The sequence below is a fragment of the Mytilus trossulus genome, chromosome 14 (assembly GCF_036588685.1).
Source record: "Mytilus trossulus isolate FHL-02 chromosome 14, PNRI_Mtr1.1.1.hap1, whole genome shotgun sequence".
Classification (NCBI taxonomy): Eukaryota; Metazoa; Mollusca; class Bivalvia; order Mytilida; family Mytilidae; genus Mytilus; species Mytilus trossulus.
In genome coordinates, this window is record NC_086386.1 from 49,262,960 (window position 1) to 49,283,182 (window position 20,223).

A 20,223-nucleotide genomic window follows, 5' to 3' on the forward strand; every position below is an offset into this window, starting at 1 on the left:
TAGCAAAACAAACGAAAAGAATGAAAATATATCCGTTACGTTTCTTTTGAAAATTCTTATGTATTGTTATCTTACCTTTTCATATTCGGTTATTTCAAAATACGAAAAACAGTTCTATAAAATATTTATATTTAACAGGACTTCAAGATGGCAATTCTGCATTCCGACTATATCTTTGTATCATGTCCAATCGTTCTCTTGATTTGATCAGTCGAGCAGTAAACCATGATCCCATGTTAACTATGATTTCAACAGTCCTTTAATTCGGTTCTCGCTGAGATTTATCAGGAAAACGTAAAAGATGTTCCGAAATGATAAATTCAATGATAAAATTGGTAAAATATACTCTTCTTCGGTGGAAATCATTTTTTCTAGATCTTGTGTAATTAGTTATTGGATGCATGAGACATATTTTGGTATTTCATGGACCTGTGTAATGATCCGCGGGACGCCACATCATTTACAGATATTGAGTCCTGTCATAATTAGAATTTTCTTTTAGCTGTCAAAAAGTATACTTGAAGGTGCTTGTGTGTTACAGCTATATGGCAATCATGATATTACAAATGTTTGATGCATTTGCACTGGAAAATTATTATTACATTGACTAAATGTTGGTTCCTATACAAATGGACACTGAAATTAACAGAGGTCATCTACAGACAATTCGACGTTCACATCACTTTGTCAGAATCACTCGAGAGTATTTTTTGGAAGAAAAGTAAGACTCGACGGCCGTACACTGACATTCAATGTCATTTGGGCGCTAGTGAATAGTTGTCTCATTTGAAATCATATCGCATACCTATCTTTATTTTTTATGACTGGCCTAGGTGCGTTATGAACAAAAGATACAAAACAAGCAAAATTTAGAAGAACAAAATGAAAATGTTCAACTTTCATGTTTTTACTGATAAATGTATAAAGTTTGTAATTAGAGTTACTATACAGATACATATACAGTCTATCAGCTATCACAAAAATAACCAATGGGACCCTTGACTTTTATATATCAAAATTTTCAATAATCAAAATTCCTACATAGAGAAAAATAGTATTGAGTTACGCGATAAATTGAACAAGCCAAAAAGAAAATTTTTAATCCATTGTTATTTCCATTTGTCATCTCGTAATCTGCGTAATCTGCGTCGTACCTTATGTTTTACAGAACTGAAATGCATATTTTATGTTTAATTGATAGTTACATTATTTTTTTTACAGAACTGAAATGAATTTGTTGTGTACATGATGAATACCCAGTTAATATTTATTTTGATTTTATATAGTACAAATGTATCTCATACTTCTGTTTATACTGCAACTAGTTGTGTTTATTTCCTAAATACAGTAACACAGCAATGTCAATTTCATCATAGAACGATTTCTCCACAATCAGGGGTTCATTTAGCATGAAAATTAGTTTGACATTTGTGTTACGATTTAAAAATTTGTCAAAGTAATATAAGTTTGAGTCGCAGTATAAAAACAATATTAGGTCAATGTCATAAAAACATAAACTTTTCTGTACTCGGCGCAAAACTGGGGAAGGGCTTGGTAGAACCTGGCTCTTCTCCAGTTTCTCAGCCTCATACAAAACAGTTTATACTTTTCTTTCATTTACCTATTTTTTTTGTAATTTATGACATAACTGTTTTATTCAATGTATATATATATGGGGATGATTGTATTACGTGTATTACAAGTGGAGAAACATTGACAAAATATTGAATCTGAATCTTTTTGATGTACATATAATGCTAGCCAAGAAAGTCGTACAAGAAAACAAAAAGTTATTGTTGAATAAAGAGAACAAATTGCAAGGGATCATAGAGGCGTTTTTATAATACATGAATAATCGGTTTGAAGCAAAAAAGAAAGATATAATGGAAATACAAACGCCAGATGGATACATTAGGGAATATAGGAAACATTTTAAAGTCCGAAGGAATAGTGGTAAATTCTTAATCGGACAGGGAAATAACTAATTTATATTATTTATTCAAAGTCTGAAAACAGATTTACTGAGTATATAGCGCAAGAGCACAGTGTATTGCACGAAAGTGAAAAGGAATCTTCAATTGAATATAAATTCAAATCATATAACCAATTTCAAGACTACATTTAATCTGTGTCAGAAACCTACGATGTGTCAAATATTTAATTACAATCCAAATTCAGACATGCATCAAGCTTGAATATTTTGTCCATTTTCGCCCCAACTGTTCAGAGTTGGCCCTTTGTAGTCGTATCCAACTCCGCTCGGCGAAGTAGTTTATTTTTGTAATGGATCTCACAGACTTGTATTCCGCGGTTTATGCTTTCTTATGGAGTACTGCATATTTGCTTTATCTTATTCCACAGTAGTATTAAGACAGTTGAATAATTTAGTCAGACATTTTTTTCTGATTTGTCCCGCTTTTCAAAAATACATTCAGATTTTTCATACATTTTAAAGTAGAATTACAATGTGTTACATTCATACCAGATCTTTCACGCAAAGCTTAACCACCATTATGTAGTTTCTTTTACTCGATGTATCGAATGACAGTCTTGGACTAAAGACAGGTATATGATAAATATGTCAGGGTTAAACATGTTTGTCAACGCTCAAGCCTCCCATTAGATAGAACAGAGATATAACAGTGCCAACATATGACCAAACTGTTAAAATCAGTTGCACTTATATTAACCCAAAAGATCGGTACGTGACACACAAAAAAACAAGTAACACTAAGACAATTGAAACAAAGCACCTAAGTAAGAAGATTTGAAGTTAGTGTTCTAATAAAAAAAAAAAAAGATGTGGTATGATTCCAAATGAGACAACTCTCCACAAGAGACCAAGGGACACAGAAATCAACATCATTAGGTCAATTACAAGTAACACTGGAATAAATCAGTACGCAACCAACATATTTTGTCATAAACAGTCTAAAAAATGCCGCGACTTTGTATGCATTGTAATGGTTCGAAGGTTTTGACTATCGATTATTGTTCCAATGACAAAAGCTTTAGGACTAACAGATTTTTCTTGAGGACCACCAGGGACAAAAGATTTTGAGAACTGTGCGTTATTTCTAATATACGACAATAATCCATTTTGGTTACCATGTCCTTTTCCAGACAAACATTGACTTGCTTGCTTTTCGTACTGGAAAAAACATTATATGCAAGTTCATGACGAGAACACATAAACTTTAAATACAATAGGTAGGTCTTACAAATTTCAAATGAAACCTGCAGAGAGTCTATCCATGAAATCTATAGTCTGGAGTCGGTCATCGATATTTACGCGTAGTTTCCTAAAGTCTGCTTGCATCTAATATGGCATAGGTAAGTTGAAATTTAAGAGTTTTTATGAAATATAAAGGTATGTTTGTATCCAATATGTCCCAATGACCTTGGAATACAGTTGGGGAGGGGCACTGACTGTCTAAGAGGGGATCCGCTCTAGTCATGCTTCAGTATATACCTATATAATAGTAATCAACCAAATTTCTCCGACAAAAAGGGAAGGCACAGGCACCCTGTCCCCTAAATCCGCCTTTGTTTAACAGCTTCCTTGTGAGCAGCAAAACTCTAACAAGGCCGTCATGACAGGAATATCGTATCAACTTGGAGATTTATACTTCGTACGGAAGCGCCACTAGAATGTTGGTACATACAAATGGAACTGTCCCAATTAGGAAATCATCTCTTTTGTTGTTTGAGCAATAATTGATGTCAGCTATACTTTATTGTAGTTTTAACATGGATAGGCATTATGTTCGTGATTATTTTTGCCCCAGCGATAGTGAGGGCTAAGATAACACGAATATAATGCCTATAACTACAATCAAGTATAGCTTGCATCAATTATTTCGATTCTGATTAGGACAATTAAGGTATTTTTATGTCCGATGTGTATACGTGTATGCTCTTCCATGAACCTCCCTTCTTTGTTTGTAAAAAAGCGAACGACTGCCAATGTGATTTTTCAGAGGGAGGAGTATAGAACAGACAGCATGCACGGTTGTCGTATTTAGGTAAAATATGTCAATTTCAAATTGCAACACGTTACAGTCACAATAAATGAATTTTTAACAACATGTGCACCACTTAAGAGTTTGGAAGTGTTTCAAGTTAATGAAATATATTAAGTGCATGTCTATTTGATAAAATTCATTATTCTGCAGTAGTCAATATACGCATGTGCAAACACATTTAATTGGATTAAGAACATGCATGGGTTTATTCACAAAGAGAAAGAGGCACGTCATATAACAATAAAATTTTGTAGTCAACCGATTCTCATTGCCAATTTCTCTTTATATATGTATATCAATAAGCAAGTGAAGATAGGATATATTTTATTTTAAGTTCGATAGAATAAATGCGTTCAACAAAATTACCAAAATTTTATTTGATTCGCCCCTTTGTTTGGTAACTTTAAAGGTATAAAACATATGTATAAAATAAAAATATTAAGAATGGAAAAGGGGAGTGTATCAAGGAACAACAACCCGACCAAAGAGCAGAAAACAACTGAAGGCCACCAATGGGTCTTCAATACGGTGAGAATATTCCGAACTCAGAGGCGTGCTCCAGCTGCTTTATTCCTGGCCCCTGAACAAAAATGTGTACTAGTTCTCGAAGTATGTGTGTCTTCACATCATTCGACCTTTTAATGCATAAAAACTTGATGCTCAATTAGGTAGTTGTTCATACAGATGTAGGTAAAGGGTATATTGGAATTAAAAAAAAAAAAAGAAAAAAAACTATCACTATCTCGTTCAAAAATTAACAGAACACTGATAAAGTTGTAGATTGAGATTTTGTATTTGTAATCATGCAATTATCATAGTCATTTCTTAATGCAAAAGTGTGATTTAACATTGCATTTTCGGGAAATTCTGCATACACACAAATGCAATATCTTTCTCCATCGCAATTTCAGTAATAATAAACACTTCGCACCTTTTCTGAATTTACGGTATGTACGATTTAGTTCCAGTGTAATATATTTTTTTGTTATGTCCTTCATGAACATAAAAAATATATGGATCTAGAAAGCAGGTAGACGAAAGTTTTAAACATGTGTTAAATTGAGTCATCTCATTTTTTATCGTTCTCTTTCCTTTAATAAAGTTACATCCATAATGTTGTATGCCCCTTTAACTTACGATTTTGACTGCATTCCCTTTCTGATATTCTGCAGAGAATCAGAATGTGACCGACGCAATCCATCCCGGCTATAAACCTGCTGAGAGATATAAATATTAATTAAAAACCAATTGTTCAAAGAACAATTGAAGGTCTTTCAACCAATAAGGATCTATTTTGATATGAAAATAAGAAAATTCAGTTAAAAATGTCAGTTCCTATGGCTTTATGATGTATAAATATGAATTTAAAGCAAAGGTCAAAATCTAGAACGTCAAATTTACTGATGACCTTGACCTCAATTTCAAAATCATAAATCAAGGACCTTAAATCAAAAGACACTAGGTCTTTAATATGTATGGATAATGAGTTATATCGCATAACACATTATTCTAAATATAAAAGGGGCGAAAACTCCCATTAACGGTCAACACACCCTTGCAATCAAATGTTTAGTGTTACAACATGTCACAACTAACAATTTAGTAAAAAAAAATTGTCTATATCTTATAAGGTTAATGAAAATAAGTGAAAATAAGCAAAAATCAAAATTTAGAATTTGACCTTGACCTTTGACCTTGACCTTATTTTCATTTTTTTGGACCAAGGACCTCAAATCTGAAGACCCTAGGTCTCTATCACTTATGGTTTACCAGTTAGAAATGCATATCACTTGAATCAAATGAAAAAGGGGGAATAACTCTCATATGGAGTCCCCATAGAGCTTCAGTTCAAATGAATATTCTTATCCTAAAGATGTAACGAGCAATTAATTTGTCGTAATCTTTTACGGTTGCGAAGGAGTAGTGGCCACAAGAAAAACAGTGTTTGGGGAGATAACTCTAACAACGTAATGTATATTGTTATGCAGTTGTAATTTTTTAAAGCGTATAAACTATATGATATCATATTCCAAATATCTAAGCGACAACTTATTAAACAACAAAACAACAATACTACGCAAGAAAAAAAATTAGGCGGAAGAAAAAAAATAAAAAAATAATAATAATAATAATAATCAGAACAAAAACAATAGGTCTTTCATCCGAAAAGTTGAAAGACCTAATTAGATTATGTATTCATCGAATTAGTTCATTTGTGTTTAAACCTCTGCTAGAAAATGTATAATTCATTACAATAACAAACAAGTGGTGAAAATATTAATTTTGTATCCACTTTATCGGTAAATTGTCTATTTTGCGCTTATAGCGAAAGAGTTATGGGTTTAACTAATCAGATATTTACCGTTTCATTGCTAAAATACAATGTAAATACAAAAAGTGATATATTTTCATTGATCGATATTCGATATTTACTGGCAAGAGGTCAACTGTAAATGTTATCACGTAACTCGATCTAAATCTTGTGAAAAACAGAAAGTGGAAAAGAAAATAAAAGAATGAAGGAATCAAAATGGAACATCACAGGCTAATTCTTGTATGGAATATTCTAGCTTGTATACGTACAGGTTTGTGTTTATATTTACGTGCATGTATATGTTTAATTATATATCGTTGTCTCCTTTTAACATGTTTAAACAAATATAAATTAACACTACAGGAACTAAAGATACCATCACAAAATGGTGTTTTACAAAAAGAATACGTAACTAAATATACCATTAAGAAATAAAAATATGGGAAATGATTGCCAATGAGACAACTCTGTTCCAAAGACTCTAATTAGAAGTATGAGTTAACAACTGTATGTCACCATACAGCCGCCAGGAATGAGCAGCACATATGCGAAAAAGGTCGCGAGTCGACATAGCACATGTAAAGCAATTTAAAAAAGAAATACCAACTTGATTAATATTACACAAATCACAAATATGATATGCCGGTGGCTGATTCAGGTAGGGGCCACGCGTAAAGGGTTCACATCCTCTTTGATACGAAACTATTTATTTGCTCATGAAATTTTCCTTTGTTTCGCTGGCCATGGTCTGTAGTATGCCTTCTGTTTATAGGAATTACGTCCCCTTTCAATTATCCAGGATCCACACCTGTATACAGCAACAAATGACCACCGCTTCAATGTCTAGCATTTTAATGTAAAGTTAAAAGATAGATACTTAATTGATAATGTTTATGTTATAATATCAACAGCATTTAAACAATGTAAATAATACCTTTTATGTCGATAAAACCAATCTTACAATGTTCAAAGTCATTCATTGATATGTGGTTATAACTTTTAATAAACATTTTTATTGTAGCGTTTACTTCTAATATATCTAGTACGTTCGCACCTCCAGCAGTTGAAGGTAATACTATTAGTTCTTTTTCTATAGCTCAATCCTTATTTGATATGTTACTTTTTTTTCAAAAACCACATTGATGATTAAATTGCTCACAAATTTATTATGTCAGTTTCCTCTTCAGTGATTTGAAATTCAAAAGGCGAAGACCATGTACAACAAAATATAATATTTAAAAGAGATATTTTTAATTATTGATTAAAGGCTGCTTACGGTCAAGTGGCAAACATTCCATGAAAATTTAGGTTAAAAACGGCTATACGTGCTTTATTGTAGACTGACACACTTAGCCAAATTTTAAACTGTTGAGTCTACAAGAAAACATGAATGATGTATTTACCCACTCAGAATAAAATGAAACACTAAGTAGTTGATTGATAATGAATTTGCACCGACCTGTCTTCTTATCTTAAATGTTCTATTTAACAAACAGTTCTTGGTATTAACTTTATAAGGGGTAAATTTAGTAAAAAAAATCTCCCTTGACTTTAATGCTAATCTATTTCTTGAATGAAATTTATACCTGATTTACCTTTAGAAATTAAAATCTTTCATATATCATTCATGAAAGTACAAATGTAGCCCTATCTTTTGCAACAATAAAAACATTGGTCAAGCGGGATTTTTGGGCATTTACATGGCTTTGTTTACCAACACGGTAGATTCGCATTTAATTCCTTTACTGACCCCGATTACTTTTTAACATTGAAGTTAAAATACTTAGTACATTCATCATTTTTTTTAACTCTAGTTTTGATCAATCGATTCAAAAATATTTATTTCAAACAGAAGAGCACTGGACTTCAGTTTTATACAAAATGCTCTCCCCCAAAAGGGCGGTTCCTGATGGCGTATTTGTATTTACTGAATTAACCCCTATAATGTACCTTATTGTCTGTTTTCAGGTTCAAGTTCGGATTTATCGTGGGTAATCATTGTTATCCTCGCTGTATTTCTCTTGGCTATCATCATTCCAGCTGGAATTTGCCTTGGCAGGTAAGTTACGGAAGTTTTTGAGCAATTTATTGAGGGTTCCAAATAAGATTCATGAATACCCACAGAGTTTCGTTTTTCAAAATATTGTAAATTTTCACATGAGTATTGTAGAACATACATACGGTGACCTATAATTGTTAATGTTTGTGTCATTTTGGTCTTTTGTGGATAGTTGTCTCACTGACAATCATACCACATCTTCTTTTTTATATATTATGTTTGAAAGTGAATATTATATGAAAATAACACAATAAAGTGTATGCTTTCGAGATGTTTTCTGTGTTTACCGGAAGGACATAAAGAAGGAAAGTGATACTTGAATTGCATTGTTTCATGTAATGCAAGACAAATTAAACGAAATAGCGTATCTTTGCTATCTCATTCGCTCATTCTCTAACGGCTCGTTTGTTAAACCTATTTCTAGTATTTGTTCTTTGATCGTAATAAATATAGATCCTCTAAGCTTTGTAACGTTTCCCTCGGTTTTAGTTTGTTACCCCGATTTTGTTTTATGTCCATGGATTGATGAGTTTTGAACAGCGGTATACTACTGTTGCCTTTATTTGTTAGAACAAAGTCTGGCAACCTTGTTCTATAAGCTCACTTACATTTTTTAATTTCTTTATTATAAAACGGTGCTGCATTTAAAGTTCGAAATTATTCAGATATAGTTGACCTACAGTGTCTTTTAGTTGCTCCCATTTTAGACAACATGCTACAACACATACGTATATGCTGAACCAGTATTGTCGGGGTTAACCAATCATCGGTCGAGATAAGGAAACCCTTCAAAATCCTGTCTTAAAACACAAATTCTATAATGTGGAAAAACTTTAAACCGCCAAAGGTAGATGTACAGTAAATATCAATACCTTCAGGTGTAATCAATAAAAAGGCTGTAAGCTTTAGTTGATAAACATTTATCATCACGACTGCTTGATAGCTTTCTATAGAGTATATATGGTCTGGTTTGCTTATTGTTGAAGACGGGACGATATTTGTTTACATTCATGACCTTCGTTACCTGATGGTCAATCGCATTGGCCTGTTAATTTTATAACATATAAAAAAAGAAGATGTGGTATAATTGCCAATGAGACAACTATCCACAAAAGACTCAAATGACACAAACATTAATCATTATAGGTCACCGTACATGTTCATGTAACTATAATTTTGAAATGAGTGTTTTTATTTCTTGGTTTTCTAGGAGAAGATGGAGGGCCGGAAAGAATATGACAACAACAACTAAGACGTCAACATGAATTATAATCAAATCGTTAGTGCATCATGGTGTAAATATGACGACAACAGAAAATACGTCAAAACGAAGTAAAAACAAATCTTTAGTGCCTCAGAGTTTTCATATCGAAAATTTACATCAAATGTCGATTTAGTAATTTGATGGTGGTGGATAATTATACTCATTATTTTGTCTTTGTTTTATTCAAATATAATGTAACTTTTTTACAAACAGAACCTGGATCATCTACAAATATTTATCTCTAAGATAGAACCATGTTCAAGTTTGGTTTTATGACAGTTTGAAAGCAACCAAACTTACTTGACTCGGAAGCCCGTAAAAGATACTAGAGTACTTAAGGAATTTGTGTGTACTATGTCAATTGTATTGGCATATTCTTCCCACAATGCCACACAATTTTGGAAAACTCAAATGACTATTATTTGAAAATTGGCGATAAACTCTCTACGTAGTTGTTTGATGTATGTGTATGTATTTTGCAAATAAAAATATTGAGCACGGTTTAACGGTAACATGTATTTTGTGTTGCATTTTGTTTTTAAAAGTAGGGGTGAGATAAAGGGTATGCGATAAAGGGTGCGCATCACAGTTGCGCGATATGGACTAAACAGCAGGCTATTTATCAAATATGCAAAACTACTGCATTTACTACTAAACATATGATAAACATATGTATCTAAAACGATAGTTTATTTTCACATTAAGTTACAAAACGCATATGTTGGCAATTTTTCCCCAACCAAACAACTTAATTTAAAGTGCACTCATTACAGTATAAGATTTATACAAGAAGCAAGAAAAATATTAAATGCACCTTTAATTGATGGTTTTAAGAAAGATTACTAGTACATTTTTCTAACCATAAGTCAAACCTTAATCATATATTCTCACATGTAAAATCAAACAAGATCAGACTGTTAAAAATATAGTTTTAGTTCTGTCCTTTATATATTTCATCAGGCAAAATACCAGTATCGTATTTAAGATTTTTAAGAAATGACTTACGGTTAATGAGCCCTTCTGTAGCCATTTTAGTTCGAACTTTTCAAACTTCAATTGTATCAAAACTACAGATAAAATAAACAATAGATATAGGTCATTTTGTACATATTCCTAGTGGAAACTTGATGCAAAGGATTATTTTTTACTGTTTCATTGCATTTGATAGAAAAAGAGGACTTTGTGGAAAATAAATCAAGATATTTATAGAAAATCCACAGCCTTTAATACAGAGATTTTTGGTATAAAATTTGAAACATAAATTAATCACTGGATTTTCTATGATGTGCTAGTGTTTATATTTTACCAAAAAATCCATGCAACCTGTAAATTCCAAAACACCTCGTGCTAAGTCCCTAAAGTCGAGCGCGCCCTAAAAAGTGTACTTGATTTTGTCCATATTTATATTGGTTCAACCAATAACTACATTATATAAACTTGTTTTAAGGTTCATCATAACAAACGGACACATATGGCTGCATTTACATGCCAAAAATTACTCTGAGTACAGACTTACCTGTAAAGTTGGAAAAGTTTTAATGCCTAGCATCCACTAGATATAATAAAGTTAAATGCATTTTGTGTGTCAGAAAGATAAAATCTCTTTAGGATTTTGATGGGCATTTTTTTCCCTTCATGCAAAAGGTGTGAAAATTGACTAAGTTGTGGTACAACTATGAGATGCTCCCTCAGGTAAAAAAACGGTTTGTATTGTTTTCATTGTCCTTAATTGACATGGACACCAGGTATCTCCACAACTATAGGTGAGTTAAAGAGTTTATCTGAGTCAGTGAGTGGACAGTATCAAAGTAATTCAGGTGTTTGTTTATTTTTGCATCTTCTGGAGAAAGGGGAAAAAATGCCCATCAAAAACCAAGAAAGATTTTTTATCGCTATTTTGTGCATTTCTTTGATCTTTTTTTGTGATAATTTTCATATCATGCTTCTCGCTTGATATGGAAAAAATATTGCTAGAAACTAAGGAGCTACGTGGCGTTGCTAACGAAATTGACATTGAAATTGACAACGTCGTCACAGGTAAAATAGCGATAACCAGATTATCATTGGTAATCTCAACTCGATTGCTTTTCTCACTTTCGCTGCACCAGCTCAAGCGAGAAAATCAATCTCGTTGAGATAATCAACGATAATCTATAAATCTTTCCTAAACACAAAATGCATTTAACTTTTATATATCTAGTTGATGCTAGGCATTAAAATTTCCAAACAGCACAGGTAAGTCTGTACACAGAGTAGTTTTTTAGGTGAAAATACGGCCATATTTGTCCATTTGTTATGATGAACTTTAAGGAAACCAATGCTAGCACTGTATGCAATAATCCTATATCTATCAGTCATCAAATTGCCAAACATGAGAGTACATGGATAAAGGCTGTGAATTTTCTATAAAAATCATGATTTATTTGCCACAAAGTCCTGTTTTTCTATTAAATTCCCCTTGTAATATGTACAAACTGGCCTATCTCTATGATTCATTATATCTTTAGTTTTGATACAATTGAAGTTTAAAAAGTTCATACTAAAATGGCTACAGAAGGGCTCACTGGCTATTCTTGTGCTACCGAATCGTGCGTCTGGCGTATTAAATTCTCGGCCTGGTATCTTTTGTTAGCTATCATTCGTGTGTTTCTCTGTCTTATATGGTCTCCCCTTTAATGTTATATGTAAATGCGGGAGGTTTGGCTTGGCACAAAACCAAGTTCAACCTACCGTTTGTTCTAAGTCAGGCTGTGTCGTAGTTCTCTTATATTTGGTGTGTTTACCTCATTTTTAGTTTGTAACCCGGATTTTTTTTTCTCAATCAATGTACGAATTTTGAACAGAAGGTATACGTCTTTATTTACCGAATGTCTAGATTTCAATAAGCATGCCAGACGCTTATGGTAATACATATTTTTTATTGTATTCTTGATATTTAGGCTTTCCGATCGCAAACCATTGACTTTCCGATATATGATTGCAATTAGAGGAATCAAGGTATAAATCGGTCGTGAGCTCTGATCACAGTTTTCTATTACATTGCAATGTATTTATTTTTTTGTACATTTCTTAATACAAGAAAACATCAAAATAGTAAATATATCAAAACAGTGCTTTGTTCATAATACGAATGATGGTATAGCTGTATACATTACGTTTTGAAACATAAATCAAATGTAAATTTTATATCAAATAGTGGTACCTTTGATAACTTTTTACACCACTGGGTCGACGTTTCGTTCCCGAGGGTATCACCAGCATGCATGGTAGTCTGCACTTTGGTGTTGACATGAATATCAATTATATGGTAATTTTTATAAATTTCCTGTTTACAAAACTTTGAATTTTTAGAAAAAATATGGATTTTCTTATCCCAAGAAAATATATTAACTTAGCTGATTATTCACAACTTTTTGAAATTTGGGTCCTCAATGCTCTTCAACTTTGTACTTGGTTGGCTTTATAACTGTTTTTGATCTGAGCGTTACTGATGAGTCTTATGTAGACAAAATTATAATCATGGTAACTTTGATTACTTTTTATTTAAATGTGTTTGAAATAACTATTTTAAAATTTAATCACGTTTTGGAAAAGAAAAAAAGAAAAGAACAAATAATTGGTGAATAAACCTTTCAAGGACATTAATTTAAAAAAAAAAATATAAAGAAATACTCAGAAGAATATTCTCTGATCTGTTCCCTTCTTTTCTTCGCTTTTACTTTTCTTTTTTCTTTTCTGTTCTTTTTCTTCTCTTCTATCTCGATTCATCCCATTTCCCATTGCATCTAGTCTAGTCACACACGAAGTCCTCTACTTCAAGCAAATAGTTTTAGTAGGAAAGTAACTTATAAAATTACAATGCCTATATGGTTACATTCTGCTTTAAACGATCTGATAATACTCCATTCAACTTTCTGGTATACCTTTCGGAATGCTTTGCCTTTATCTTAATGATACACCATTTAAGTAATTTGGAAAAAGCCTTTCATTGGCTGATGTTCTATTTACAAAATCAGAGAGTATGGAACAGAGAGTTGTCAGATAACCGTTAGTTAAGTGTAGACACGAAATATACTTCAATCAGATAGCAATTGGAAAATAACCAAATCCCCAACCGTAATTTTCATAAAATATGACGAATATCTTATTTCAAACGCATTTTTTAACGTCATATTTCGAACGGAATAAATAGACTACTAGAAATGTGATCAATCTAGTTAAAGAGATGATTTTAATCTCAGTTGACGGATTTATAAAAGTTTCAAAAAATTGTATTCGAATCCCATGTTTGATAACTATGTTAATATGCCATAGTTTATAGTTATAAATTTTAATAATAAATACTGGTTTAGCTAATTTGCATTATTTATTGTGAATACGCAATGTAAAATGCGACGAAACATTATAAACAAGATTTTTCCTACATGTCATATTGGTTTCCTGAACAACATTATGATAACACGTACAATACACTTTTTAATTTCATGATGACGGTGTACTATAACTTCTTGATACTTCTTATATTTCTACTAAGTGGTGGTCTGGCGAATAACGGTAAAATTTCTAACTTCTTTTTTATAGTAAATAGTATTAAGCTTTTCATTATCTCAAGTAGATTTGAATGTGTGACGCCCGCCAGGGCAAATTACGATATAGCGTATGCCTGCTACAGATCGTTTCATACTGAATTAACAGAATGAGATCGGCGAAGTATTATAAGATAAACAAATAATTATGTATGTATTCAAATACTCGCCAAATTGACAAAGATTTATTTCAGATTTATGCTTTTTCCTTGTATTTATTCTGAAATAAATGTTCATATAACGAAATTATAAGTATTGAGACTACACTGTAAGCAGAGCCATACAAGGTATAAGTTGTAATAACAATTGTGAACAGTTGGTTATATTCGTTTGATTGGGGAGTCACTGATGACTTTCTTGTTGACGAAACGCACGTCTGCCAAACCAAATTTCAATCCTGGTATCCTTGATGACTTTACTTACAACACCTGGTAGATGACACTGATAATGTAGTACCACAGCGGGTATCGCTATTTTAGTAGTCCTCAGTTTTGTATTCGCAAGAATTATCATTGATATGAATGGTCCTTATTATAAATTAACAGTTCGAAGGATATTTTCCACTGGAAAAGATTTTCTCAGCTTTATTTTACAAAATTTGTAGGAATTTCGGGTCCTCAATACTCTTAGACTTCGTACTTTATTGGGCTTTTTCAACACTTTTTACTGGAGAAACATTGATGAGTCTTTCGTAAACGACACGCACGTATGGCGTACATAATTTCAATTCTGGTATCTTTGATGGGTTTATTTAGTATATATTAAGAGCTGCTATTTTTTTAAATGTACACACTGTTTTTTACACAACCTCGTGATATTTCCAATCACCAGCTTTCATTACATGTTTTGCTTTAGGAGAAACACGAAACACTTAACACTCTCCCCTTATGAACTCCTGAAAGAAACGCTTAAAATATCATTGAAAAAAACATAGATATAAAAATATAATGTAGAACACGCCGTTCCAAACAAATAGACACAGCAAAGTTATAAATGCCGATACAATCGAATCTACAAAAGCAATTAGAAAAAAGTAAAAACACAAAAATACTGAACTCCGAGGAAAATTAAAAAAGGAAAATCCAAAATGAAAAGGCAAAATCAAAAGTCCAAACTCTTCAAACGAATGGATAACAACTGTCATATTCCTGACTTGGTACAGGCATTTTCTAATGTAGAAAATGGTGGAAAATGGTGGATTGAACCTGGTTTTATAGCTAGCCATACCTCTCACTTGTATGACAGTCGCATCAAATTCCATTACATTGTCAACAATGTATGAACAAAACAAACATACTCAAAGAGTAAAAAAGTCAATATTGTGTTATCTTCTTAATATCACTATAAAACAACAAATGTAACGAAGAATCACAAAAAGGCATACATCAAATTTAACACACTCATTTTGCTTTTCTTGTACCACTGAATTTATGTATATAAAGTCTACCCGTAAAGGAAAGAATGTTTTCATTGCTGGTGTAAAAATGCCCGTTTGAAATTCGTACAGGTAGACATAAAAATAATTTTGTCGTTCAAAGTACGAAGGTATACATACTTGCATCACTATAAAAACAACACCCGCTTTAAATAAATCTACCGGTTAAAGGTGAAACACGCCAATACAAGGGAAGCATTTGGAAAACTTCACAACAACCGACACTACATGAGCATTGTGGAACATGCTGCTACAAACAAATCTACCGGAGAATTGTGGAACGCGAAACATTTACAATGTAAAGCGCCTTTACACATAAACAAACGGAACAATATGAAAGACTTGAATTTTTTATTTGATAAATACTGGCACATCTCTTACGATCTTTTTTGTTTTGTTTCTATCAATGTTTATATTTCAAGGTCTCAAAATATTAATAACATATACATGATATATGTGTTTCGTTGTAGCTTTTACTACTGACTCAATCAGTACATCACCGCCACCACCACCACACGTTAAAGGTATATAATCTAATTTTATAGGAACAAAAGTTCAAACTCTCTCAGGGAATTTAAAAGTTAACCTTAGAGAACGTCCGGACACATGATCAACTATATGCGTGTGCTCACATATTCAGACTGTCATTCAACCTTGGCTTTACATCTTTGGGTTTAAGTGTTCCTGATCAAAGTTATTACAGAATACTCTTTAAACACAGGAAAATATTTTTAATTACAAAATTATAATTAGATATTACTCCTCAATAATTCAAGCAAAACTGAAATACAAATTTAATTTATTTATCAGTCACACTTACATCTTTTGAATACTTTTCTCTCTTTGAATAAAAGAAGCAGAAATGCACATTGAAAAAAAGATCATTAATACGCTTAAGGTTCATTTTATCTCATGTGTAGTTCACGATTCTCTCCCCCCGTCCTATTTTTTATTGGGTGCGTGTTGCTCATACTTTAGTGTTCTTTAATGTAAGCTATCTATTGTTGTTAATTTTTGGCCATGGTGTTATTAGTGTCAGTTTATGTTCGACTTTTAAACGTTCCTTTGGTATCAATTGCCTCTCTTATGTTAATAGAATACAGGGTATCAATATATACCATTCTATATTTCATTATAGTAAAAAATATTATGTATACTCAGCTTGATATTACCACAGCTGCAGACAATCTACATTTGATTAAGGGGGTAAAGTATTTGGAGGTATTTAATATATATTTTGTTTTTTCATTTCATTTTTTTGTATAGATACTCTGAATACCAAAAACACGGGGCTAATTGCTGGTATCACGTTTGCATTTGTATTCCTTGTTGTAGTGATCACACTTATATTTTTCACTTTAAGGTGAGTTGTTATTAATTTGATATCTGTTTTCTATGGGTTCATGGTAAGGAAAATAAAGAAAATCAATAAGAATCGTTGTATCACTTTTTCTAAGATTAGTCTAGTCTTTGTTTGAACGTTAGTAATTTTGAATACATTTGGAAGACATGGAATAATAAATATGGAACACAGTTCAAAAGAGAACATAAAAAGGCCTTGTGAGTGATGCAACAATAAGGAAAAACGTTCTTGACAGATATTGACTATATACCAATTCCAGATATCAGGTACATTAAAACACAATATAAATTTAATTCACCTACATCACTTTTCAGTTTTATTTTATGATTGCTTGAACATATAGCTAAATATATATACGAAAACAAAATGTAAATTCATACATAAGATAATCAAGCCGAAAAAAAACGAACGGTACATTCTAGGTAAATTCATATTAATAACTATACTTTTATCACTAGGAGAAGGCGTGCAGCATAGAGGAATGTGACATCATAACCTTATGGAAAAAGAACAGTCTTTATTTGGAATCTAAAAGATACTTGTAACATTCAAATTTACAACAAGTATTGGCAGTTTATTGTTTCACAGTTTTATGGTCATAATAAATCATTATAATACTATACAAAAACTTTCATCGAAATTCCTACCATTTTTTATATTAATTTAAGCCATCTACATGTTAGTACTAAATGCTATTGGTTCGAACATAATGATTTGCAAACACTCATTTTCGTTTACATATTTAGGAATGTGACATCATAACCTTATGGAAAAAGAACAGTCTTTAATTGGAATCTAAAAGATACTTGTAACATTCAAATTTACAACAAGTATTGGCAGTTTATTGTTTCACAGTTTTATGGTCATAATAAATCATTATAATACTATACAAAAACTTTCATCGACATTCCTACCATTTTTTATATTAATTTAAGCCATCTACATGTTAGTACTAAATGCTATTGGTTCGAACATAATGATTTGCAAACACTCATTTTCGTTTACATATTTAAAATTTTAGACAGCATCCCGAATTGGATACATTACTCTTTTTTCTTCATTTTCTTTAAATAGACTGTTTGTTTCCCCTGCAATATTTATATTAATTTTATTAATATCTTGTCTGTCTTTATACATCATTAGGATACTTGAATTTATAATAGCAAAGCATTATAATCAACTTATAATATGGCTATCAACCAACCAAAGAAGTGAATCTGGGATTCCTTCAGCTAAACCAATCCAGCAAAATGAAATTTAAGAAAATCAAACCCCATTATTATCTACTTTGGAAAAGGCGAGCGATATTTCGACTCCCTCGGGCAAAATAAAACCGACTACAAAATTTGCACTCACTTTGACAAAATGCAACGAATTGAAATTACTTCACATGGATTCAATTAAATAAAGAAGGAATATTTACTTGGTTAGCTTTAATATTCTAAACTTAACGGTAGTTTTTGGGGGTACATTAATCCAATCAAATGATTAAACAGAAAGTATTTAAAAACAAATAAAGGAAGCTTGGTCAAGAATGTTTGGTTGTATTCATATAGCACAATGATACGTATCTTTATTACGAGGATCATATTGAAAGAGATATCAAGCTTTTTCAGATTAAGCTGATTCTAAAATGAAACTAACACGCCATTGGTAAGATTACCCAAAAGCGTACACTTCGTTATACTCCGTTACTTAAAACTCTCTCAACAACCACTAGACGTTCATGAAATTACTCTTTGGCTCAGAAAGCCAAGCCTTATAACATAATGGATTAGGACCCGCAAACAGACCGACAAAGCTAAACGTAACCTAATAAGATCGGTAAAGGACAAAGGGTCATTTAAAAAATTAAACTAAATCAGTCTGATTTTTCAAACAAGTTGTTAGATCTTTGACAGACATTAGGCTTTTAACTAACGGTCAATAACAGCGAGTACTCTCAAACCGTACTTTTTTCTTCTTTTTTTTAAACAATTAAATCATCTTTATTGCACTTAATACTGTTTTAAAACAATTTACCTAGCTTACAACATTAGGCAAAGTATCCCTGCATATCAATTATTATACATCCAGGGAGAATATATAATAAAAAAATCGTACTTTCTTGTTGATTTGACCTGTTGATCCTATTTGTACTGCTTATTTATTATTTTTAATGTTAACACATATCTGGTCTACATTCCAGCTTTGAGTGCTTGGAATTGTCGCTTCTTCGTAATATGAACATCACAATTATTTTCTTTCTCCGTAAATACTGTTCCAATTCCCTTACATTAGAGTTTTTTGGGCACTAATTGTATAGTTTTATTATTGATATTCACATTTACTAAGTTTTATATTAGTTTTGTTGACATACAGGACAACAACAATTAAAACCAAGGAGTAAACATAGACTCACAAAACCAAAGGACATTTGCATCAACAGTTATAAAAAATAATTAAAAAAAAACCACGAACTCCACTAAAAACCGGGAGTGAAATCAGGTTCTTCGGAAGTGTAGACATTCCCTGCACCGTATACGGCACCCGTCGTGTTATTTCTTTGTTCAGTTCGGTAAAGAAGAAAGGTTCTAATGACTGAGGAAGACTATCAGATATGATTTCTGACACACTTTTCAAATATCTAGAAAGTCTACATCTAAAAATTGTTATATTTGATAATAAATTTGACAGAGAAGCAAACAAAACAATTTCAAAAGTCGATAAAACAGTTTTTGTAGTTAAAAGTACTTTGGGGCCCTTCACAGCTTGTTCGGTGTGAGCCAAGGCTACGTGTTGAAGGCCGTACATTGACCTATAATGGTTTACTTTTTTTTAAATTGTTTTTTTTTGGATGGAGAGTTGTCTCATTTGCACTCACACCACATCTTCCTATATCTATGTGTATAAAATATACATTTTATTGAAAAAAATGCAAATTAAGTTAAACAAATATAGGTAAACAAAGTGAAAACAACACTGTCAAAACCTCTAGCATCTGATTGGGCATCAAGCACCACCTGCACAAGGCACGCACACAGTTTAACACTAAAGTGATATGCGGATTATGGCAAAAGTCATACAACAAAAAGAAACATAATAGCACGAAGACAAACAAATGGGAAAATGTAAAGTAAAAATAAGAGATACACAACTTCAACCCCTAGAATGTATACCTCAAAACCATATTGTATT